Raw genomic sequence first — 25507 nt, 5'->3', positions numbered from 1 at the left:
AGTCTCTATCCATGATAGATTTCTATCCGTTTCTATCGATAAATATTGATAGAATCACTGATAAAAGCGTCTATCATTAGTAGACATTGATAATAATATCTATCACAAATGTCTAAAAGCAATAAAATTCAAATTTATCATCTAATTTTATGAGTAAAATCAATTTTAACACCAAAACTTAACGTGGGTTGAAGTACAAACAAAATTTATAGCAACATTTGCTTTTCTTGAATCCTCAATAATTGTTATCTAAAACAAGAAAAAGAATCCCTCAATCATTGTGATATCCTCTTCGTAAGCTTGCCTGAGCTCTTATCTTTTGATTTTTGTATGAGTTTTTCAGAGGTTTGTTTTCCCTCTTTCCATCTTCGACCCGATTGAAGCTTCCGGGATCTTCTTCTTCGGTGAGTATTCTCTCTGAACTTTATGTTAACTTTCTTCTCTATTTCAATCGAATAGTTTTTTATTAGTTCAGTTGGTTTCAATTTTGCTGATAATTTTAGGAAACTCCCATTTGATCTTTCAACGAAGTTTCTAATTTTGTTTAGCATGTTAGCTTTAAAATTTACTCTCATGTCCTGTTCTTGTCTTCTGGTTGTTTTAGCTTTCAGATTTTGATTATTTATCTTTCCGATTTGTCTTTGGTTCATCGTAGAAACAAACAATTGGTTGTTCTAATAATTACCCAAAATCGAGATGGTTGATTACTTTATTGTCGTAGTAGATCGAAATGAGGTGAGGTCAAGTAGTGAAGATCTAATAATTACCCAAAATCGAGATCGATTATGCCATTAATGAAGCTTCTCTCCCTCACAGCAGTAGGTTTATTACTTTCCCACCCAAAAATAAACTAAACTAAGAAGGGGGCGGAGAAGAAGAAGGGGATGGAGAAGGTGGAAGGAAGATTTTGCTATGTTTTAAAATAATTTTTCTTATTCTTCTATTTTTGAAAACCTCGCTTTTAAAATCATAGATATTATTATAAAAAAAACTTTAAAATCCATCTGACAAGAGTTTTCTAATATCTTCATGGAGGTTGATATTATGAATACTATATCGCATGAGTTACGCTCTTGTTGGCATACACGTGGAATTTTTATACCTAGAAGATGAACAATTATTTTAATTAATTATAGCTTTAATAAATTTCAACTTATGCAGTCTTAATTATTTAATATAAAATTTTGTTTTTAATTATTAATATTCTAATTAATTTATATATATTAGATTATTTTAGAAATTAAGTTAAATAATTTGATTAAATTTGATTAATTCTTCATATAAAAATAATTTATTTTTATTATAAGTGATTAAATAATTAATCAATATAAATAATATTAAATAATAAAAAATTTAAGCCATGATTATATTAATTATTTTCTACCATTTAATCAAGTAATTATTTTATTTTAGTTTTTATATATAAAATTGGTCAAACAACATATTGAACTTTTAGATATTAATTATCTAAAATATTTAAACACGCATATTAATGATCAGAGACATTTAAAGTTCATGCATTTAAATTCCAAACAAGTATCCAACCCAGGAAACAATACATGCTACTCAAGGCTCTAGAGGGAGACTACTCCACAGATAGAGAAATAGAAGAAAGGTTGAGTTTGAAGGCTCTGATACCATTAAGGGTCGAGATCAAGTTCTACTTATAGAATTGTTTTTAAGCATTCTGCCTACTAGCAATTCCATAAGATTTTGACACGCGTCCCAACAAATAAATATTACGTGATCGAAAAATTCCAAATGTGGCAGATAGGACAGGACCCCTGACTGGCAAAATATCTTTTGGAATCTTTCTTTTGAAAAAGAAAAGATTACGATAAGATTTTGTCGGTGAGACAGGACCCCCACTTGACCTTATCTTATCTTAAAAGGAAAAGAAATAAAGCAATAATACAAACATCAAAGCAATAATACAGTAAAGCAATAAAGATAAATGGGATATGTCTGCAATATCTTCAAGCACGCTTGATAAGATCTTCAAGTGATAACTATTGATGATGTCACCCAGTTTCTCCTGAATGGCCTGGATTGGAACGACTATTACATATATCTACCGTATCAACTCTTTTGGGACTACAATCTAGGGTCTTACTTCTTCGGCTACCTTGCCTACTTTAACTGCCTAACGTAATCCTTATGAGTTAATGGGATATTATAGTCATTTCTCATATAGTGATCTATCCGAGCTTTCCAATCTTCAGCTAACTGCTGTGGCCGGTGGTTGGTTAGTCCACCTCAGGAACATACTATCTCCATCATCTCTGCCTCAAATGTAGGATTTTATAAATGACGAAGATAATTGCAGATTGATTTTCACACCTATGTACAAAAGCGATTTAAATAATTTACATAAATTTAAATTTAAATAAAATTTGAGTAACCATTTTTAGACTAATTTGGTTGTGGGTCTAAAAATGGGTCATTGATGTCGTAATCGGCGAAGGGGTCGTAGTCATCTTCGTCGTTTTTGACTTCAGTATTCACAGATGCAGAAGAGTTTGCATCTTCTTGAGTTTCGTCATGGTCTGATAATTTCCTGACGACTATATTGAGGACTGAAGTAAAATCAAGTGATCCTGCTCCAGCTAGAGAACTCATAATTGAATTTTTTGTCAAAGTAAATTGTTCATCTTCTTGGCAAGATAGATCCTATAGATGAACATTAGCTTTGAACCAATCTTTCAACTTTGACGCTTTTAAGTGGGAGTAATCAAACTTTTCCCACCACTTGATCCTTAATGCCTTGCTTAAGGCTTTGAAGTTTCCGTATGGTCCTAGTTGGAAATTCCAACAAAAGATCCACGGAATTTGAAAGTATAATGCAAATCTAAACGTCTTTGAAAGAAGAGACACATAGATGCTAATTTGAAAGAGGTGGTAAGACCTTTGGACTTCCACAAGAAAGATTTCTTCTGATAATCCAAAGTAGTTCCACCATGGTTGAAACCAATTTGGAAAGTGCATTTTGTAAGCTTGCTTACAGAATGTCACAAACCAGGAATGGTGGTAAGCTTAAAACCAGAAAATATTATACCATGTTCGCATGTAGTCACGGTATGTATATGTTTGTGGTTTGAAAGGTTTAAGAATTTCTTCGCTACGAACATCCCTTGATTCCAATAGGATGGAGTTAGCACTTTGAAAATTTTCAACTTTGAGTATACAATTTTTTAGGGATCCGACCGATCCGGAACAAGAGTAATTTCTATGGAGTTGGTGTCTACCAAGATGAATTTGTAGAAGGTTCTCATTTTTTATACATCCTCAAGAAGATAATTGAATCTATGAGGGAATATTTGAGAACAGACTTCTTGAATGAATGGTCCGTCGAATTCTGGCTCGATCGCTAGATCGACCATTGTTGTTTTTGTGAAGTATCCCGAAATGGGTGGCATTGGTTGGAAAACCTTTGGCTTCACCACCTGGGAAAATGTTGATGGATTTTTTGGAATTAAGGTTGAAGATGGTCTCGTAGGTCTCTTATTTGAACTACTTACTCCCGAGAGACATAACAGTGTTGTTGAGGGTTGAGGAGGCAAGCTTAAGGAGCCTGACTGTATTAAAAGTGTCTTTTGGGCACTGCCTTGACGTCTTCTAGACACGACTTCAAAGTCGGTGTTCATGGCGTATTTATCTGCACTCAAGGGAGATGGTGCAGAAGATTGAGAGACGGGTCGTTTGCCCTTTGAACTACTAGCCTTGGAAGGGCTAGCCTGGATGCTCTGTGATGGCGGAGGCCACGTTGGTGGCCGAGGACGGCCGGGGGATTCCATGGGCTTCTAAGAATTTATGAGGGAGATGTTTTTCTTTCTTAGGAGGATTTTTGCTTGAGAGGTGCTTTCTGCTTAGATAATCTACAAGAGAGTTTTCTGTGCCTTTTATAGGCTCAATTTTGAAATCAAAGCAGGATAAGATTGCCTGCCATCTTGCAAAGATTTGTTTTGACACAAGATTCTTCAAAGATGTGAAGGGGCTTATAGACTATATTTAACAAATATAAGCCCCTTAACAAGGCTCTCAAATGGATTAGGTATCCAATTCCTAATCGACAAGACTTATTAAAAAGAATAACCTCAGCCAAGGTTTTCTCAAAGTTCGGACAAATATAAAACAACTTTCAACGTCCCCTTTGGGCAATAGCAATGGAATGTCATGCCCTTTGGATTAAAGAAGCTCATTTGGAGTTCTAAAATGTCATGAATGACATATTTAACAAATATCAAGATTTCACCATCGTCTATATCGATGATGTCTTGGTATTCTCAAATACAATTAAACAACACTTTAAGCACTTGCAAGTGTTTTTCAACATCATTAAAACAAATAGTCTTGTGGTATCTTTACTAAATATCAAATTGTTTCAAACAAAAATTAGATTTCTTGGTTATGATATTAATCAAGGAATAATCAAACCAATCCAACGATCACTAGACTTCGTGGATAAGTTTCCAGGCACTATTCAAGACAAGACACAGCTCCAACGCTTTCTTGGGTGTGTAAATTATATTGGAGACTTTATAAAAAAACCTCTGTATCATCTGTCTCCCCCTTAAAAGGCATCCCATGCTTATCGCTAATGGATGAAAAAGCTTATCCAATTGTGGAAACCGATGCATCTGACATTGGTTACGACGACATCCTCAAACAAGAAATTAACGGAAAAGAAACAGTAGTCTGTTACTATTCTAGAGTCTGGAATGATACTCAAAAGAATTATTCCACAGTGAAAAAGGAGATTCTCGCAATAGTAAATTGCATTCAAAAGTTCCAAGGAGATTTTATCAACAAAGATTTTCTGGTGAGAACAGATTCAAAGGTCAGTAAATACATCTTTGAAAAAGATGTGAAGAATCTTGTGTCAATAAAAATCTTTGCAAGATGGCAGACAATCTTATCCTGCCTTGATTTCAAAATTGAGCTTCTAAAAGGCACGGAAAACTCTCTTGTAGATTATCTAAGCAGAGAGCAACTCCCAAGCAAAAATCCTCCTAAGAAAGAAAAACATTTCCTTCATGAATTCTTAGAAGTCCATGGAACTCCTCAGCCGTCCTAGGCCACCAAAGCAGCCTCCGCCATCGCAGAGCATCCAGGCTAGCCCTTCCAAGGCTAGTAGTTCAAAGGGCAAAATAGCTTGTTTCTCAATCTTCTGCATCATCTCCCATGAATGCAGATAAGTACGCCATGGACACTGGCTTTGAAGTCGTGTCTAGAAGACGTCAAGGCAGTGCCCAAAAGGCACTTTCAATACAATCAGGCTCTTTAAGCCTGCCTCCTTAACCCTCAACAACACTGTTACGTCCCTCGGGAGTAAACAGTTCAAATAAGAGACCTACGAGGCCATCTTCAACCTTAATTCCAAAAAATCCGTCAATATTTTCCCAGGTGGTGAAGCCAATGGTTTTTCAACCAAGGCCACCCATTTCAGGATACTTCACAAAAACAACAATGGTCGATCTAACGATCAAGCCAGAATTTAACGGACCATTCATTCAGGAAGTCTGTTCTAAAATATTCCTTTATGGATTCAATTATCTTCCTGAGGATGTATAAAAAATGAGAACCTTCTACGAATTCATCTTGGTAGACACCAAGTCCGTAGAAATTACTCATGTTTCGGATCGGTAGGATCCATAAAAAATTGTATACTTAAAGTTGAGAATTTTCAAAGTGCTAACTCCATCCTATTAGAATCAAGGGATGTTTGTAGCGAAGAAATTCTCAAAACCTTTCAAACCACAAACATATACATATCGTGACTACATGCAAGCATGGTATAATATTTTCTGGTTTCAAGCTTACAACCATTCCTGGTTTGTGACATTCTATAAGCAAGCTTACAAAATGCACTTTCCAAATTTGTTTAAATCATGGTGGAACTACTTTGGATTATTAGAAGAAATCTTTTCTGTGGAAGTCCAATGGTCTTACCACCTCTTTCAAACTAGCATCTATGCGTTTCCTCTTTCCAATGGTCTTACCACCTCTTTCAAACTAGCACCTATATTCCTTGACGAGAGTGAGAGTTCAAGGGAAGAAAAGTTCTTCAAGAGGTATGTCTCTCCTTCCTTTGTTATTTAAGTTTGAAAAGCATGTAATTTGTTTATAGATGCATAACTTGTTGTATGTTTGTGAATGCGGTATTTCTGTCACAATGAATTTGGAACGATCTTGCTTCGCTCATAGGTACTCTTTGATAAGAGTTCCTTCACCGCGTTCGAAAGTTTTCCTCTTTGTAGGTTACCCTATAGAAACGAGGGGTGGATGTTTCTATGATCCGAGTGAGAACAAAATGTTTGTGTCAATAAATGTTATCTTCTTGGAAGAAGACCATATTAGGGATCATAAACCACGAAGCAAGCTTGTTTTATATGAGATTTCTAGTGAGACTATTGAGGGTTCAACAAGAGTTGTTGAACAGACTGATCAATCAACAAAAGTTGTTGATGTCGGTTCATCGAGTCAACCATCTCAAGAGTTGAGACTGCCTCGACATAGTGGGAGGGTTATGAAACCCAGGAACGCTACATGGGTTTGATTGAAGCCTAAACCATCATTTCTGATGATGGGGTCGAGGATCCATTGTCTTATAAGCAAGCAATGGAGGATGTTGACAAAGATGAGTGGATTAAAGCCATTAACCAGGAAATGGTGTCTATATACTTCAATAATGTCTGGAAACTTGTGGATCAATCTGATGGGGTAAAACCTAAGGGTGTAAGTGGATCTACAAGCGAAAACGAGGTGTAGATGAAAAGATGCATACCTTTAAAGTTAGACCCGTGGTAAAGGGTTATACCCAGGTCAAGGGAGTGGACTATGAGGAAACTTTCTCACCTATTATCATGTTGAAGTCTATTAGGATACTTCTGTCCATAGCCACATTTTATGATTATGAGATATGGCAAATGGACATCAAGACTGTCTTTCTTAATGGTAATCTTGAGGAGACCATCTACATGGCTCAACCAGAGGGGTTCATTGTACCAGATCAGGAGCAAAGAGTTTGTAAGCTTAATAAGTCCATTTATGGGCTGAAACGAGCATCTAGGTCGTGGAACATTAAATTTAACAGTGCGATCAAATTGTTTGGCTTTGATCAGAACGTTGGAAATGATATAGGTTTTCTGACTGACATTAAAAAGTGGCTAGCCGCATAGTTCCAAATGAAAGATTTAGGAGAGGTGCAGCATGTTCTAGGGATCCAGATCATTTGGGATCGTAAGATACTTGAGACTTACATTTCACTAAAATGACCATAGGTGACATGACCTTAATCTTGAGTGTTTTGGGAACTTCTGCCTATGAGGGCAGTTCTTTGATTAGTATGGGTGAGAGTGGCCAGATTTCCAACTCAATAAGCCTACCTTTTTGGGGATTTGTTTGATTGGGGGGCTGGGAACTTAGTTACACAAGACGAAATTCACTCCTTATGACAAAATTACCGCATTCACAATCAAACAGACTAGTTATGCATTTAAGAATAAATTACGACATGCTTTGAACTTTAAACAAAACAGAGAGAAGATACATACCAGTTGAAGAACATTCTTCACAAAAATATCACTCTCGTCAAACGGATTGCACCTTTTACTCTTATTGAGATCATCTAAGAAATCGTCCACCAAATCGTTATCGTCTACCCATGAACGAACACTTTACGAACAAGGCAATAAGGAAGACACCACCACTCGAAACCCTCGGTATTCTCGGAGTGAAGATTCAGGACGTGTGGGCTCTGTTGGATTTGGTAGAGGGAAGGAAGAAGAGATAATCATTGAGCACGACCAAGCAAGTGGGAGATATCGGGTACCTATCGTATAGACGGATGCTTGATCGTTTAGGTAAAGGTAGACGATCGTGTAGTAAAATAGGCGAGATCGTATAGATGATCGTTTAGTAAAATGCTCGAAGCGTGCAATTGCGTAGAAAACACTAGACAATCGTTTAGTAAATTATATGCGATGGTTTAGGAAAAGGCACACGTGTACACGATCGTTTAGAGATTTTGAGCTGTCGTATATGCTCTCAGTTTGCTATGCGATATGCAGTATACACAATCGGTGAGCAAATGTCTGATTCTTTGAAAAATGAAAAATTTTCATTTTATCCTTCAGTTACAAAAATTCAATGCAATCTCCCACTAACTCATTCAGTTACGGAGAAAAAGCACAATAATATATATATTAAGCTATATGTCATGTCAAATATAACATATAACCTATAGTTTAATATTGTATCTAATACAATATAAGCTATAGTTTAATTCTCTCAACAACTATATTTAATATAAATCCCATTTATATCGAATTTAATTATATGAATCCAATTCACATAATTAATATTTGAATCATATTCAAATATTTATTTCCTATAAAATAAACTTTATATTATAATGTATCAAATACATTATAGTACTTATATTATATATAACTCGATTGATTTAATTATATTACAGGTAATTAATTCCCTTAATTAATTTGAGCAATTAAAACTAATCCAAAAATTGATTCTCATTAATTCTCATTGAGCTACAGAGGAGACCTCATGGATCTATAGCTTGAAGCTCCAACAGTACGTAAATAATTAATTAAACTCTTTAGTTAAATTATTCACCATCCATTAACTGTCAGACACTCCACTAAAGATCAAGAGCTGCACTCTTCACACTATAGATATATTTCTGTGTCCATCGGATATAATGAGTCAATAGTACAATGACCTTCACAAATTGCTGGTAAGTACAGCTGGGCCAAAATTAACATTTTACCCCTATGGTTACATATAACTTCTTAAGTACCACTGATCCCTCTAATGAATAATAAATCATAGTCCAACTATGACCAAACCTTTCTTGGGCCAGGAGAGGGTGTGGCGCCACATTGTTCAAGCCCCATAATCAACCCTTAAAGGAGCAATTTATCTACTTACCCCAACATTGGGGAAGGAGTGAATTCATTCTTGTGTATCTATGTTCCTAGCTCCCTAAATAGATGAGTCTCCAAATCAAAGGACCGCCTTCATAGGAAGGATTTCACAACTCAATTAGGATTCATATCATGTTACTTATGGTCATCTTGGGGAAATGTAAGTCTCAATTATGAACGATGTTATATAATGAGACTAAACATTTCGTGGTCCGGTCTTATACAAGCTCCTTTATATAGAATACCTCCGCTCACATGTCTCCACATGAGTGATAAAGATCACATCATTTGTAGCACTTTACAACAATTGTAACATTTATAAAGTAGGTTGTACTCGTAGTATCACCACAATAAGGTATCCAGTCTTATCCATCTACTACAGATCATTTAGGTTATCACTTAAACATGATCTACCCATATGTCTCTACATACATGTTTAAGCTACAAGATAACCTTGGATGTTTGTTTATTGGTTTGTGGGTTTAATACAACTAAATGTCAAATAAAACATCACATATTTTATTAGATAAATAAGATGTTTGTACAATACAATTACAAACTATAGAACTCTACAAGATTTAAGGTATCAACCCCAACAATTTTTCACTTGACCTAAAGCTAGTAGGGTGTACAATATAAAAGTCAAACTAATATACAAAGTACACAAAACAATAAACTAGGGCATAACTTGCCTAGTACAAGTCTACCACTTACCATAGTCTAAATGTGGCCTATCCCATAGACCCATACTCTGCAGGTGACCTTCAAACATCTTAGCCGTAAGGATCTTTGTAAATGGATCAGTAATGTTGTGCTTCAAAGCTATCTGTATTACGAGCATGTCCCCATGATGCACAATCCCTCGTTTGAGATGATACTTCTGCTTTATAAGCTTCCTAGGCTCTTGGGAATAGGTCACATCACTACTATTATCACAATAAAGGGTGATGGACTTTGACATGTCTGGAACCACTTCCAGATTAGTCAGGAATTTTCTGAGTCATACAGCTTCCTTAGCAGCTTCACAAGTCGCTACGTACTTCGCCTCCATGGTGAAGTCAATAGTGTACCCCTGTTTGGTGCTCTTCTAAACTACGAATGGAGCATACAAGATCGTCAATTGACAAATTAAGAACTAACCCAATCAATGGCAACTTTCTCATATCATTTTATGCTAGAAGTCATTATGTAAATAAAAAAACCTTCATATCGTAAGAGTATAAACTGCACGTTGCTTTTGGCCCACATAAGCTTAAAAGGTGAATGGCCCAAAAAAATAATTGTATTGAACTACATTATGACTTGATCCTATTATCATAAAGGGTATGTAAATAGCGTAAAATAAAATTTAAGTGCAGTCACGTGCAAAAAAAAAAAAAAAATTCTTTCCATTAAATCAGAATATGCAAAACAATAAGATTGAACCGAGAGAGAGAGAGAGAGAGAGAGGGGGGGGGGGGAATGGTTAAAGTCAAAGCTTTCACTTGAAATCTTTTAACTCTTTGCACGTAGTCTCCATGTTTTTACAAGTTATAGCTAAAGCCTCGATAGCCGCATCAGTTATAATGGGGGTGCTCTCAAGAGTATTGATTTATTTCTAAATTTTGGCAACTCAAGTTCTTTCTGTCTATGGCCCCTTTTTCTCACAAGATAAACTCGACAGCTTTATAGACTCAACATTTAGACTTTGAAGTTAGATTTCTAGATCCTTCTTTTTCAATGATAATTGGTAGCTCGCTCTTGACTGACTTTGTCTTCCTCTCGTAGTCGGCTTATCAAAGTAATGGCTTCTTTCACACGAGATGTCTTCTCACCCAATCGATGGTCCTTGTCGGCTGAAGGAAATTGTGTGGAATACGAAGATTGTACCGTGTTTAAATTATCTACAACCTTAAGATAACTATTCACAAATTCCTGAAGAGAAGCCAAATCGCTCTTATGAATCTTGAAAATATCAGAAAATATTGTTGCTATTTCTGGTTTAAGGCTTAGTATGTGCTCAAAAGAAGTGTGCACAATCTTGCCTTGAATATCCTTCCATATAGATAAGGCTGCTTGTTGGTAGAAGTTTGAAACCAATTTCTCATAAAAATATAGAGAAGGCTTAGGGTGCCCAGTAATTGATTCACCGTTAAGATATCGTGTTGACTCAGAAATCTTCGGGGGACCAGGAGGGGGCATGATTTTCTCCATTTGAGGTACTTTAAAATGACCAACATCTCCAAACAAATGGTCTAAACTTCAACACTTTCAATGCCTACTTTCTGTTTACCATGTCGAATTTCTTTAGAAATGTTAAGAGGTTGTGAAGGTTGTCTAATTGTTTCAACTAACGATAATTTACAAGTAATGACCTTTTTGATAGATGAATCCAAAGCATAAGCTCCCATTAAAGACTCTTCGCTACACTACTCCGTAAGTTCCTAAAGATGATTGCTCGAGGGTGACTATAAAAAGAAAAAGAAAAGAGAAAATAAATTAATTGTTTGCTAAAGAGGTGAATGAGGAGAACATAAAGGGAAGATATACATACAAGTATTATAGTACCATTAGGAATTACCAAAGCACTTAGAACTCCTTCAAAACAAATCATCACCAGCCATCTTCGTCTTCTTTGAGCTCTTTTCCAATGATGATCACTGTTACTTCTATGACTCCTTCGTGAGTAGAAACAACTTTCTGAAGGGTGGGAGCTACTTCTTCAATGAAACAAATTTGTTTATCCCCTTGGTTACTCCCTTTATTCTTGGATAACTTAGGTTTCGAGGGAGAAAGAATAGTGCTACTCACTAAGTGATATGTGTTATCCTCAAAATAACTCTCATGTTTTTTCAACCACCAATTCATGTATCGTGGTGTAACATGGTTGCATGGCTCCAACTTGTGGGTTGGTAAGAACACTTGAGACAATGATCTTGTCTGGTGCAGACCCTAAAGTGATATATCACGTTGTAGAAAGTGATGGCAATTGGAATTTCCTCTATGTCATTAGGAATGTCTTGATAAAATCCGAACTGCCAGCCAAATCGATAAGGACTATATGATTCTATAATCAAAATATTCCCACAGTGAGATGATATTGAAGGAATCGTAAGGTCCAATGTGGAAGTGAGATTGTCTCGAATTTTTTTTTTTCACAGAATTAAATACAGTAAACATATAATTGTACATATACAGATTATTTATAGCATGCTTATAGATAAAAATGAGGAAGAAGGGATAAGGATTAACTTACCCTTGAAGAAAAACTTCTTCATGAAAGCCTCCTCTTTGGTCACGATCAATCACGAATCGAAAGGCCACCAACGATGATACCACCACAAAAGCAACTTCCATATTCTCTGTAGTGGAAGAGAATTCTCAAGAGTGTATGGGCTTTGAGTTTTGGGAGAGGAAGAAAATTTTTGGAGAGAGGAATTTTTATTCTATGTAATCCTTTTCAATCACAGAGAGAACTTCTGTTTAAACTTTTTTGAAGACATGGGAAGAAGATGAATAATACGTAACTTCCCCTACCATGATTCATTGAAAGATAATTAAGGGGAGGGGGTTGTAACTCTCTCCCTTTAATTTTTGAAATTTAAATAAATTTAATTTAAATAATAATTATATATAATAACTAACTTATTATATGTATATGTAACTATATGTTATATCAAATATAATACATAACCTATAGTTTTATATTGTATCAAATATAATATGACCTATAGTTTTTATTTCTCTCAATAATACATGGCATTTCATAAATCACATTTATACTTAATTTAATTGTATGAATCTCATTCATATAATTAGTATTTGAATCATATTCAAATATTTAATTCCTCTCAAAATGAACTTTAAATTATAATGTACCAAATACATTATATTAATTATATCATATCCCTGTTGAACTACAAAGGGGTCCTTATGAACTTGTCAATTGAAGCTCCAATGGTACTCGAATAATTAATTAAAATTTTTTAATTAAATTATTCAACATCAATTAACTGTCGATCATCCCACTAAAGATCGAAAACTGCACTCTTCGCACTATAGATATATTTCTGTGTCCATTGGATATAACAAGTCAACAGTGTGATGATCCTTCACAAATTTCTCATAAGTACAACTGGGCCAAAATTATCGTTTTTCTCCTATAGTTACATCTAACTCCTTAAGTACCATTGATCCCTCTAATGAACAATAAGTCATAATCTAACTATGACCAAACCCCTTCGGGCCAAGAGAGAGTATGGCGCCACATTGTTCAAGCCCCAGAATTAGCCTTTAGGGAGCAATTTATCTACTTATCCCTATATTAGGTAAGGAGTGAATTCTGTCTTATGTAGCTATGTTCTCAACTCTCCAATTAAATGAATCTTCAAAATGGTAGGTTTATTGAGTCGGCGATCTGACCACTCTCATTCATACAAATCAAATGACCGCCTACATAGGCAGGATTTTACAACTCACTTATGATTCAAGTCATGTCACCTATAGTCATCCTGGTGAAATGTAAGTCTCTACTATTAACGACGTTATATAATGAGAGTATTCATTTCATGGTCTGGTCTTTTACAAACCCTTTTATATAGAATACCCCTGCTTATATGTCTCCACATGAATGATCAGGATCAGATTATTTGTAGCACTTTACAATAATTGTAATATCTACAAAGCGGGTCGTATTCGTAGGTATTCAGCCTTATCCATCTACTATAGACCATTTAGGTTATCACTTAAACATGATCTACTTGTATATCTCTACGTACATGTTTATGCTATAGAAGATAACTGAATGTTGTTTATTGGTTTTGTGGGTTAATTCTACTAAATGTTGAATAAAATATATAATATTTTATTAAATAAATAAATTATTTGTACATTACAATTACAAACTACAAAACCCATGAGATTTAGAGCATCAACCCCAATAGATATCGTGTACTGGAGAGTTGGCAAGATTATAAAATGATAAATCTCTATCATCAATTAGACGCTCATGCCTATTTCGGTTCTGAGAGTTCACGTGCCATCGAATATGTGCACCTTTATGGATCAGTTCTTATGTTTCATATTCTTCAAAATAAATTGAGTTGCCTTTGCTAGAAAAATTGGCCATTTTCGAACCCCAAATATCATTGGAACTGGGTAATGGGTATTAAAATAGTGAGCTAGCCATCCGTAGACATAATGCATGGGAAAATAAAAGCTCATTCGTCCAATCGGAGCTAAAGCTTTAGTTATCAACCTCAAGCCATGATAAATATTGGCTAGAATTGGAACGACAAGGCTATACATCTTATCATCAACCATAAAACTAGCAGCTTTAAAGACTCCAGGACGAAGGTAAGCCGTTTTTTGTGGGAATATAAAAAGACACAACAACCAGAATAAAAATGCAGACAAGTATGTTTTATCCTTCAAATTGTCTTATATCCCAAGTTCCTTGAATAAAATATTTTCTCTACTCGACCCGTCCCGAGGCTTGATGTTTACACCATTTGAATTTTGAGTAGACTGGGAGTGAAAGGCTTTCTTAGCTTCTTAGTAATAGGCTTATCATATATTCGAGCCCCTAGGAACCAAAATGAAATACAAAAACTAATGGTCACTAGGGAATCATTCTTAGAGGACAATACACAATCTTTTTTCTACAAGTAAATTATCGAATAGTATGCCTGAAAAAGATGTTCACAAGTCTTCGGAAGATATTTCTTCTTTTCTTCTGAGTCGATTAACTCTCTAAGGCAGGGAATGACCTCCTTGTAGAATCCCCCTCTAATTGAAAGGCCCCCAAATGACTATAGGTCCCATAGGGAAATTGATAATTAACATGCCATAATATGAAAAGTATTGGTTGACAGGCACCAAACTTTGCAAAAGGCTCTGATCATGTCACTATTTTGGTTATATGTATACAAAGAGGCCATCACCGCACCAAATAAATAGACTGCATGAAGGGATCGTTCATCTTGACTAATTATGAACTCTAAACATTCCCAATAGCAGTTGGTAAAGGTAAATTCTCTAGGGACTTTTGTGGTAGCATTCCAATAAGGCTCACCATCAATCGTACGATGCCTAAGAGTTACCACCCGATCAGAAGTGGGGGCTTTTTTTTATCAATAAAAGATCGTAATATCCACATATTTTCTCCCAAAGTCAAGGGTATCTCTGCTGATAATTCGAGTGGGGTCATGTCTTTGTCCAAATCCAGCCATAAATTTGCGAAAGGACCAACTAGTGGCTCCTTCACAAGAAGGCTTAGCCCATGTTTTATAGGTTGCTTCCTATCTGTAATAATTACAAGATGTTTCTTTCCATACGAGATATGTTCAGTGAAGTACACCATTGTTGTGTAAAAAAAACACCATAAAGAAATAAGTCACAGTTGCAAAACCTAAAAGAAACGGGTGCACGAAGGGCCTAAGAAAGATGGTGAACTTCATATGCTAAAAAAGATGGTGAATTTCATAAAGTTTGGACATATTCTAAGCTCAAGTAGATGGAGAACACTAGAGGAACCTTCTAATGTCCCTCCTTAGATGGCATTCGAGCATAATCTAGACCTCTATAAGGTCAACAGATAATCCAAACCTCCCTAAGGTCAGCAGATAATTCAGACCTCTTTAAGGTCAGCAGATCATCCAGACCTCTCTAAGGTCAGTGATGATCTAGACCTTTATAAGGTTAACGATGATCCAAGTCTCTCTAAGGCCAGCGATGATCCAGACCTCTCTAAGCCTAGCATAATTCGGACCTCTCTAAGGCCAATGATAATCCATACCTCTCTAAGGTCAACAATAATTTAGAGGAGGTGGTCCCATATCAAGGCATTCTTGCAAAAAAAAAAAAAAAAAAAAAAAAAAACAAAAAAACAAAAACAAAAACAAAAAAAAAAAAATCCAACTTTTGATAAAATATGTGGAAATATGTAGGAAGAAAAGTTATTTTTTCTTCAATTAAGATCAAAGCTACTAGCAGCTTAAGCCTGTAAAAAAACATTGGGGCAAGTCAATAAAAGATACTCAAAGAAGAATGGAAATTCCACTTATTTTGCTAAAAAACGTATAAAAAAAGAAAAAAAAAGTAAAATAATAATACAAAAAAAAAAGTTAAAAAAACCCAAAAAACATGGCTAAAATTTTTTTTAGAAAAATACAAAGTTCAAAAAGAAAGTAAAAAGAAAAAATTGAAAAAAAAAAAAAGAAAAGAAAGGAAAAAAAATCAATAATGTTTTTTGAAAAAAATGAAAGTCGAATTAAAATTGGGATAAAAAGGGGAAAGCTGTTTTCCAAGTTCAAAATGTGGAAAAATATTCAACTGAAGGAAAGATATCCAAAGAGGGTGGAATCTCATGTCACAATTGTTCAGTGATAATTCATATTCATTCCATTTCACATCTCTCAAAGTTACAAACGGCCTCTTCTCCCACTCCTAACAAAAAATAAAACAAAAAATATATTTTAGAAAAGGGTGGAAGAAGAGAGTTCTACAAATTTCAATCATCCACATCAATAGGGTATTAAAGAATCAGATTTTCTGGCTCAATCCCTTTTTTACTTCATTTCTCATCAGCGATTTTTTTCGAGCATCGATCCCACTAGGCATGCCAAACTGTTCACATGAGCTTTTTGAAGGAATTTAATTTTTGAATTTTTGTATTGATTTCAGTATAGTGTAATGGGTACAATCGCTAATGTTTGATCCTCTGATGCCTTCTCTCAAACAAAGAATAAATTTTAAAATTTCTAAATCTTCAATCTTCATAGAGTTGTTTTGAATTTTAATCTTCTGGAATTTAAGGAAGTTTTATTCTTTCAAGTATTCGATCTTCAAAAGGTTCTAATCTTGAAATCGATTTGAGCTCCACTCTATTGGAATTCAAGGAAGTTTTAATCTTCCAAGTCTTCAATCTTCAAAAGGTAGTAATCTCGAGATCGATCAAAACTTCAAAATCTTGAGAGCTTCAGAGCTTTAATCTTAACTCTAGAGCTTCAGCACTTTGTTGCCAATCCTCCTTTTCATCATTTAAACAGATATCGCATCGGTTTCTACATATTGATCTTTGTTTGTGGAATAATCCACTTTTGACAAAGAGAGATGTTTATAGGTACATCATCTGAGATCGTTAGATTAGTGGCTAAATTTGCCAATGCATATGCTCTCTTATCTTCTGATCCCAGTATATGTTCTAGCATTACGCCTTCGAATTTATTCATCAATCTTCTAACATAAGTGAAGTAAGGCTTTAAATCCTCATGTTTCACATCGTACTGGCATGAGAGTTGATTTATAATTAACTTTGAATCACCATATACATCTATTATATTATCTTGATCTCTAAAACCATCTGTAAGCCAATGATGAGCGTTTGGTATTCAACAACGTTATTTGAATACAACTCACTAAGTGTGAAGCTATGTGACAACATGTGCTTCTTAGGAGAAATGAAGACAATGCCGACGTTGGCTCCACTTCTTTGTGTTGCACCATCAAAGTACATAGTCCAAGACTCCATCCTTTCGATACTTCTTCATCGGGCAAGTCTTCATATAATTTCCAATTTGATGGGATCAGATGATCAATTAGGAAATCTGCCAATGTTTGACCTTTCATTACCTTCTAAGGTATATACACAATATCATATTGTTTGAAGTATAATTTCCCATTTAGCAAGGCTTCCTGAGATGACTAGCCTGAATAAGGTACATTTGATAAGGTCGGCCTTTGCCACTAAGTTTATAGTGAAGGCTTGCATATAACATCTCAACTTATCTATTGTAAAGAACAAAGTGAGATACATTTTCTCGATTGGTGAATAATTCAACTTAGCTTCAGTCAAAGTTCTACTTAGATAATAGAGTGCATATTCCTTGCCTTTGGTGAATAATGGCGCTAAGGATTTAATTCTTATAGAATACACAGACTTTGATTTCCAAAATGACAAGGACTCTAGAAAATCCACGTCAGGATCAGTGTTCACCCTGAACGGGGGAGTTGTAGTATGGTGTAGAATCAAGAAAGGATGCATTGCAGATTCCACTATAGAAGCTGAGTATGTAGCTGCTTGTGAAGCAACAAAGGAAGCAGTTTGGCTAAGAAAGTTTTTAAGTGATTTGGAAGTGGTTCCAAATATAAACTTGGCCATCATCTTATACTGTAACAATAGTGGGGCAGTAACCAACTCTAAAAAACCTCCCAGTCACAAATGAGGAAAGCATATATAGTGAGAGGAAGTATCATCTAATACGGGAGATTGTGCAAAAAAGAGATGTGATCATCACAAAGATTGCCTTAGAGCATAACATTGCTGATCCATTTAGAAAGGTTCTCTCGGCTAAAGTGTTCGAGGGTCATCTAGAGAATCTAAGTCTATGAGACATCTACGTTGTATAATCTAGGGCAAGTCCTAGATGTGCAATGGGTATATGGATGCCCTAGTTTATTGTATTATCCCGCCTTTTGAATTATGTACAACCCACTGACTAGATGTTTAGTCAAGTGGGAATTTGTGGGGTTTTATGCCCTAAAATTCGTAGATAGTAAATGTTATTAATTGATTGTTATTAATACAGAGTTATGGATGTTAATTCAATAAATATTATTGCTTGTATTGTCGTCTATTTTGTCTTAGTAACCCTAAATCCAATAAACTAACATCCAAGGCTATCATATGAGTCTTGAATTGTATGTAGAGACATATAGGGATCAATGTTCAAGATATAGCCTAAAGGGTCTATAGCATACGGATAAGGTTAAGTACCTTATTCTGGTAACACTATAGATATGACCCACTTTGTATTTAATGCAAACATAATGATCCAACGCGTTCGTGTAGGTGACACGCGTGGGAGTATCCTATGCAATGAATTTTCATAAGACTAGACTGCCAAATAGTAACCACTAGATGTAACACCGTTGACTAGTAAGGGTCCTATTTTAATAAGATGACCTAGGCGACTTAGTTTTAATCCTGAGTATATTATGAACTCTTATTCATGAAAGGTTGTCCGTTGATTTGTATGGGTGAGGGTGGCCAGATCACCAACCCAATAAGCCTACTATTTTGAGGATAAAACTGAGTGGGGAGCTGGAAACATAATAATACAAGATGGAATTCACTCCTTCCCACCATAAGGGTAAGTAGATGAGTGTTCCCTTAAGTGGTGTCTTCAGGACTTGATCAAAGAGCCCTACCCTCTCATTGGCCTAAGAAGGGTTTCTATTTATTGGTTGGACCATAAATAGGTTGTTCATTAGAGGAGCACTAGTACTTAAGGTGGCAGAGGTAATCTAAGGGTAAAACTGCAATTTAACGCAGTTGGAGTTATGAACACTCGTGAAGGACTAACTTGTTGGTATTGGTCTATATCTGTGGACACAGAAATATATCTGTAGTGAGAAGAGTGCAACTGTGGGTCTTTAGTGGAGTGTACCTATAATTAATGAAAATTGATTAATTTGGTTAATGAGTTTAGCCAATTTAATCTCATATTGTTAGAGCTTCTGATCTACAAGTCTACCAGGTCCCCTCGTTAGCTCATTAGAGGATACTTAAGAGGGATAATTTGAATTATTCAAATTAATTTGAGGAAACTATATATTAATGTAATTAAAATATAATTAAGGATATGATCTATAATTATATTAGAAAGTGATATTTGAATAAGATTCAAATAATTAATTCAAGTGAATTAGATTCACAAAGAATTAATTAATAGAGAGGTTTTGCACATATACATGGGATGTATATGATAATTAAATGTATACATTGAATTGGGTTTAATGTATAAATAGTTATTTAACTATTGTGAAAATTAAAATTAAGTGTTATTTAATTGGGCTAATTAATTAAATAAGTGCTATTTAATTAAATGGGCTAATTAATTAAATAAATGTTATTTAATTAATTATAGAAAAGGAAAATATTAGATAAAGAGCTTGGCCCTTCTCTATATAAAAACCTCTCTATGGCCCTTTGGGAACACACAGAGAACAATACATAGCACCCTAGTGTTATTGTGCAAAAGTTTCTCTAATCCTCTTTACTCTCCAAAATCCTTTTCTCTTCTCCCTCTCCCAATAGTTGGATACCACCTATCCCTCTATTGGAATCCCAAAGAATAACGAGGTTACTCTCATGTTAGTGTTCGTGATCGCTCAAGGAGAGCCTTGTTCGTGATCAAGACGGTTTAGAGATCCGTTTGTTGGAACCTTGGAGAGCCTTGTTTGTGACATTAAGAAATATAGGTGGTTCTTGCATCGATCACGTGAAATATGGTGCTCTCTTGCAAATACCTTATGGTGATTTCTAAACGAATTGTGTCTATCGCTCGTTGCGCTTATTGATTAAAGCCTTGATTCACCACTTTACTACCCGACAACTCCTCCATCGAAATGTCCAATTGATTCATGGTCAATTTCGACTGTATGTTGACAGTTGAGCAGTTATCGATGAGGATTCGATTGAGTTTTTGCTCTCGGACTTCTCCAACACAAATAAGGGTCTATTATGAAGCTTTGACGAAAGTAGCAAATCTTCGTTAGTGAATGATATTGATATACAACATGAAGAATATGTATTTTTCTGGGATGCAGAAGTAGTTGGAATTCCATCATCTTTTAATATTTTGACAAGTGTATTCTTGGTCTCTTGCAAGAGTGACAACAAATCATTTATGTTGAAAGAAGGTAGATACTTCAGCTTGGCCATGGCTTCTACACAATTTCAAGGAGTGTCGTCATCTTCAGTCGTACTAACAACATGAGACGAAACAGTTTAAGTTGGAAAACTCTTTGGAAAGCAGTCTTTCAAGGTTATTGATGGCATAAAAAATGTGATATTTTCCTTTTCCTAATTCTAGGTTGTTACTATGTTTAATGTGTTTATTTAATGATTTTATAGGTATTGAGCATCATTTGTTGGGTTTTATGTCCTGCCTGTCACTCTCTATTGTGACAACGGTGGAGCAGTTGCAAATTCAAAGGAACCACGAAGCCATAAAAAGGGAAAGCATATTAAATGAAAGTACCATCTCATTAGGGAGATTGTACACAGAGGAGACATAATCGTCACCCAGATCGCTTCCTAAGATAACTTAGCTGATCCATTTATGAAGGCCTTCTCGGCTAAAGTATTCGAGGGTCACCTAGTAGGGCTACGTCTACAAGTTTTTTATCACTAGGGTAAGTGGGAGAATTTATGGGTATTGTAATGCCCTAGTTTATTGTATTTGTACATTTTATTCTCTCCATGTAAACTCAACATTGTATATATTTGTATATATTGATCCACTGGAGTTTTAGTCCAAGTGGGAGTATTGTTGGGTTTTATGTCCTAAAACTCGTAGTTTGTAAAATGATAAATATTTTCTATAATCAATATATTTATTATTGATGTTCATAAATTGTTATGAAAAAATCTAAATCCAATAAACTAAACCCACATGACTATTGTAATGAGTACTTGAACTTTTATGTGGAGCATAAGAGTGGATCATGGTTCAAGAAATAGGTCAAAATGATCTTGGGGTACATGAAATAAATTGGGTACCTTATTCTTGTAACAAACTTGGTGCGGACTACTCTGAAGTTGTTATAAAGAGTTTGTAAGAGTACTACATATTGATGTGATCCTAATTTCGTACATGTTATGAATGAGAAGTGGGGGCGTCCTTGCAATGAAGTTTGTATAAGATCAAACCAAGAAATTAAAGTCACTTACTTGTATAAATGTTGTTACTATTAAGACTGACTATTTCAACTAGATGATCTAGGAACTCCGATTCTTAATTACTGAGCTAACTATGAACTCCTGTTTATTTGGATTGCCCTTAGATTTGCTAGGTGAGGGTTGGCTCAACACGCCTGACTCAAAAAGATTCCGCATTCAAGAGGTAAGACCGAAATAGATGACTGAGGACATAGGGTGCAAGATGGAGTGTCATGCCTACTCGATTTTAGGGATAGGAGAAAGGTTGTTTCTCAGTACTGAATCCAGTATTGAACAAGGGAGCCCCACCTCTTACTGGGCTGAGAGATTTGGTTTAAGTGATTGGATCACAAACAGTTGTTCATTAGAGGATTCAGTAGGAACTTTGAGGAATAAGACATAATCCGGGGGTAAAACAGATATTGACCAGCATTATTACGAACAATCTGTGAGGGTCGATTGCTGATTTATGGTTAATCATGGTGGACATATATACCTACAGTGAGGGGGTGCAACTATGAGTTTTTAGTGAAGTGACCATTAGTTAAGGAATGGGGTTAATCTGGTCTAATTTAGTTTATGCCAATTAATCTCGAATCTGTTAAAGCCCATGATCTATAAATCCGCGAGGTCCCCTACTAACTCGTAACAGACTAGCTCCTAGGATAGCGTGATAAGTTATTTGAAATCTTTCAATTTAGAATTAAGGGAATTAATATTTATGAGATATAATTACATGTTAATTGAGAATTAAAACGGAAATTAGGAGGAATTTATATATTTAAATTATGATTTAAATATATAAAGATTAGTGTAATTTCATATAGATGTTAATAATTAAGTATTTAATATTATGTATAAATTAATTAAGTTTTATTTAATTAATTATGAAATTAATTAAATTTTTCATTTTTTATTTTCAAAATCGATTTTATAAAATCAAAATTTGATTTTATGATAAAACTGAAAAAAGTGAAAAACAAAACACAAAATGGAAAATTTGTTTTTCTATTATCCATCTTTCAACTTGCTTACTCAAATGACATTCTCTTTGCCTTATCTTCTCCAAGCATGAGCTGCAACTCATGCAACTCTCTCCTTTACATGTTGATCTGCAATATAATGAAGAGATTGGAGTGAAAATTGGTGATGCAATCTATAGAGAATTTTAGAGAAAATTTGGGTTGAAGAAAGGGTTCTTCAACAAGATTACTGCAGTGAGCATTTCTCCTTCATCCATTGATTCAAGCTTGTTTTGAGTCTCACAACTCAATCTAGAGCACCAAGAGAATAGTGGGGAAGATCTTGAGGTGGTTTGCAACAAGATTTGGGAAAGATAGCAGATGGAGAAGGAGCTTTGAAAAAGTTCTACAAGAGGTATGTCTTGAAACTCACTTGTTTTCTGCAAGAGCATACTTTATATTTTGCCAAAATTAGTGAATTTGAGTGCTTAGATGATTCTTGTGCTTCCGCTGTTGCTGATACAATCCTACCTCTTTGAAGTAGAATCACTCGTTACGAGCTGTTCGGGGTTAATTTGGAGAAATTAGGAGCTAATTTGAGCAATTGAGCTTCAAAAGGATGTGAACGGATGAAAATTTCTTAGACGGAGCGTTACAACGCTCAGCCGAGTGTTGTGCAATGCTACAAGATAGTAGTGACTTAATACTAGAAAATAGGGGAGCATTGCAACGTTACATGTAGTGTTGCAACTCTCTGATTTTTTACGGAGGCGCACGCGAGGCCTCGCAACGTTGTAATGCTCTGATTTTTTACAGAGGCGCACGCGAGGCCTCGCAACGTTGTAATGCTCTGATTTTTTACAGAGGCGTGCGCGAGGCCTCGTAGCATTGCAACACTGCGACTGAAGATTATAAGCTTTCTTCTTCGTTTTAGGGATGAAGTTCATGAAATAATCAACCCCCAATCGACTAATGAAGCAATTTCTTCCTCTTCTCATCTATCTACTTGTATTTTTATCTATTTTCTTCCTTCTTCTCATGTAATTAATAGAATGATGTCAGGATTTGTCTTCTCCATCTCCATGGGAAGGTAAGTTCTAGCTATTTTCTAGTCTAGGGGATTTTGGAACAATGTAATCTTAGGAGTTTTGTTTAATTGTAATTGTCATATCTTGGCTATAGGTTTGCCTCTATTATCTTGCTTAATCAATTATATTTTCTCTTGATTATCTAACAAACTACTTGAGGATTTGTGGTTGAATACTTAGGATTATCTAGCAATATGTGACATGAAATTGTTAGTCAGTCCATAAGAAGCAATAGGTTAGTTAGGCTTACAATTTGTTGTCTGAAATGAATCATATTGTTCCTATCAACCTAGAGAAAACCATAGTGGGTGTTTAATTAGACGGTGGAAATTAAACATTCATCCTAACGTAAGCCCTAGAACTTAATGCAGTTGGGTAATCATGTTTAGTATGGATTCATTTAAGCATATTTAGCTAATTAGATAATTAGGACCGTCGGTTGGATGTCCAATCGAATGGGCTAGGCATAGTTAAGAAACTAAAATTACATTAAGCAATTCGCCAAACGAAATTACATCGAACAATTCCAATTCCCTTGAGCTAGGTCGTTTCCTTTTATTGCATTTATATCTTTTACTTTACTTGCATTTTATGCAATTTCTATTTCAATCCCCCCCCCCATTTTACCACTTTAACTAAAAATGTGCTTTGAATAATTAATCTTCCATACTTCACTGAGGTTAGACCCCGGACTTGCTGCTTATACTATCAGCTAGTATAAGTAGTTTGTTCGGTGAATTATAAGTATTATTTGATTGGCGATCTTTTGGGAGCGACACCAAAAAAAATCTGTCTAGCAGCTATTAGTTGTCGAGGTCGAGGAAGCTCCTCGATTTCTTCGATCACTAGTCGAAGGCTTCTCGTATTCTTCCTTGCTTTTCTTCTTTGAGACTTACTCTTCCTTTTATAGTCTCAATATAAACGAGATTCTTTCTGGACAAAATTTTGTTTATCTTCCAATGAGTTACTAGTGTTCATCCTTCATCTGCATCTTCCATTTGCTTTTCTTATTTTTGGGAGTAAACTTTCTGGAAGTCGGTCTTTTGTGAGACCTCCGGTGAAGAATAATAGGCTCAAGAGATCCAACTTGAATTAAACTCTCTGTTGCAGATAGTCGAACATCAGGATGAATCATCACTGCAGCGTGATTTGTTTCCGCCACATCGTCGAGGTCCAAATCAATCTTTTTCTCTTGAGTTAACTTTAAAATTAACTCCTTTAGTACCGAACACTTTTCTACTAGATGACTGAAAACTCGATGATACTTATAATAATTGGGATCATTTAATCTCCCCATTTTTGCAGGTCATTTACATTCAGGTTGTTCAATGAGTTGTTTCTCCAATAGTTGCTTTAACATATCAAGTAGATCAGAGTCCAGAAAATGATAGACTTTTTCTTTTCTCTTTCAACATCGGCGTCTTTTCTCGCCCCATAACTACATTTCTCAATCTTTTTCTCCTTGGAGATAAACTTTAAAGGGTTGGTATTAACGACCATAGCTTCTTTAGTAGCACCCTTCAATACCTTCTAGATGCTCTTTACCTCTTTTTTTTTTCTTTCTTTACTTATGGGACCAGTAAATCATTACTCCCTCCAATGCTTAGCTTCATATCATGAGCTTGAATTGCAAACTCTTCAAAGGTATGGGTTTTATCCCTTACAGGATATATAGAAGTCTCCAATGCATTCCTTGAGTGCATATTTCCACTGCTGACAGTTCAGTTAGTCTATCTTTGGAATCAAAGCTTAATGCTCTCCAGGGATTGATGCAGTCAATGACCGATTCACTTTTTGTTTTTTGGTGGC

General features: G+C 35.3%; 1 long non-coding RNA gene across 1 annotated transcript; it reads left to right on the top strand.

Annotated features, from left to right (window-relative positions):
• The first annotated feature begins 217 nt into the window (after positions 1-217).
• LOC120084409 lies at positions 218-21241 on the top strand. Its single transcript, XR_005483723.1, has 3 exons — positions 218-404; positions 20597-20752; positions 20842-21241. It is a non-coding gene; the product is annotated as an uncharacterized LOC120084409 (long non-coding RNA).
• Positions 21242-25507: the final 4266 nt, after the last annotated feature.

The sequence above is a fragment of the Benincasa hispida genome, chromosome 1 (genome assembly GCF_009727055.1).
Source record: "Benincasa hispida cultivar B227 chromosome 1, ASM972705v1, whole genome shotgun sequence".
NCBI lineage: Eukaryota > Viridiplantae > Streptophyta > Magnoliopsida > Cucurbitales > Cucurbitaceae > Benincasa > Benincasa hispida.
Note: the sequence above shows the minus strand (reverse complement) of the source record. Positions and strands in the feature narration are given on the sequence as shown.